This window comes from Neopelma chrysocephalum, unplaced genomic scaffold (genome assembly GCF_003984885.1).
Source record: "Neopelma chrysocephalum unplaced genomic scaffold, ASM398488v2 Primary Assembly neopelma1_26, whole genome shotgun sequence".
NCBI classification, from domain to species: domain Eukaryota; kingdom Metazoa; phylum Chordata; class Aves; order Passeriformes; family Pipridae; genus Neopelma; species Neopelma chrysocephalum.
This window is the reverse complement of record NW_020897695.1, coordinates 1,469,078-1,471,005: the sequence shown is the minus strand read 5'-3', so window position 1 is coordinate 1,471,005 and position 1,928 is coordinate 1,469,078.

The window sequence follows — 1,928 nt, the reverse complement described above, 5'->3', positions numbered from 1 at the left end:
ACAACTTGGTTTGGACGCAAGCAATAACTTGAAAAACGGGAAAGAAACAAAAAGAAACGGGGGGGGGGAAACAGCCTGTAACCGGTGCTATAAAATGTAAATATAACTAAGCCTGGAGCGATTTTTTTATTTTAAATTCTGTTTCGGGCTGTATGATGGATTTAAATAGAAAACCGTCTGGCCACAACTTTTTAGAAGTAAGGCCGGTGGGTTTTGGTTGTCCCGAGTGTTCTTTTTTTCATGGTGCTTTTTCGTTCTGACCTGAGTTGGCGAAAATCTGCTCTTTTAAAAACCTCTTTGTATTTGCCGTGTTGTGTGTGCTTGATCGCTGGTGTTTCCTCCTTTTTAAACTCTATTCTCACTGAGTACAGAAACTTTTTTTTTTTCCTCTGGAAAAATCTATTTTTTCAGGAAATACATGTTTCTGAAATGACCTCTCAAAGCATGCAGCTAGTGAGCTGTAATTCTACCAGGTGTGTTTATGGATTGGCTGGGCTCAAGAGGTTAAGGAAGTTAAAAAAAAAATGGAGGCAATCAACATCTGAATGTGAAAGACCAGCTGAGACTGCAAACAATACAAACTATTGTGGAGCGATGTTTTAGCTCACTACTGTTTTATAGGTATCGTAATCTGCCCCCGGAAATGAGACAAATAGTCTCCCAACAAAAACAAAACTCTCTTTTGAAAGCTGCTTTAGGAAACGGGGCTCGTACGAATGTCACTTTCCGTGACAGAGCGCGTTTAAAATTAGGCTATTCAATCTGTTGTAATGGGCACGGATTATGAGTAAACACAGCTTGGAATGAACAACCTCATGTTATCTCCAGGAACTGTGCGGTTACGGCTGAATTAAATGTGCATCAGCGAATTTCATCAGCACTGTTACTGTCCGAGCCCTGGGCCAAGAATTATATTTCCGCTATGGGGTAACTGCCATATTGAAAAATGAAGGTGGAAATGTTTGTTTCGTGTATTGTTTTTCTCCTCTTAAAGGCACACCTTCACTTTTAGTCAAATTATTCGGAGCAACAACCAAACCGATTGGCTTCTACTGATTCATTGGTAGGGCTGTATTAATTAGGAATAGTCCTACTGGCTCGTTTTTTATTGAGTGTTTGATTCCTTCCGCTCAGCTCTGGCTGGAGCGGGGGTAGACTGGAAGAAGAGACACGCAGAACTTTATCTGGGCTGCTGGGCGGCGCTGGGAGACTGCCGAGCTCTTCTCGAGGCCTCCTCGGGCACTTGGTGCAAATCAAAAATCCCCCTCCCCAAAAGACCATCGCCAGGACCTCCGCGTTAATTATGGTGGTGTTCATTAAAATACGAGACCTCTTCCATGCGGGACGGGTTAGCCTCTCCCACAAAAGCTGGATTCGGCACTGGGGCGGGCTCCCTGAGCTGCGAAGGGAAGCCTCAGCGGTGGGGCAGTTTTCGACTGAATGGATAAATAAACGCGTTTTAAAATCCCCTAAAAATTCTTGGATGTGGTTGTGGCATCGCGATGGCAAACTGGAGAAAGGCTGCCCCCCCCCTCCGCCCCCCACGCTGCGTGGCGCTCCGCTCCCCCTTTCACGTGCTCCCTCCACTCCAAAGTTTCCCTCCGCAGCATCCTCCACCGCCGTCTCCTTCCTTCTCTCCTTCCTCCTTCCCTCCGCCGGAGACCCGCGGGCGTTTCACCCACCCTGCCTGCTGGGCTGCACAGCTGCCTCGTCGTGGGGCCTCCAACTTTTAAGGGCGAAGACCCCCTACACACACCTCCAGCGGCCGGGGGGGGGATCCCCATTAGCCGCTGTCACACTGACCGCGCTGCCGGGAATTATCGCTATTATTGTTGTTATTATTACTGAATTATTTTTCCCGCGGAGGGGCGGCGCCGCCCCGGGGGCGCGGCCGGTGGCCGCGGCACGGCGCGGTGCGGTGCGGGGCG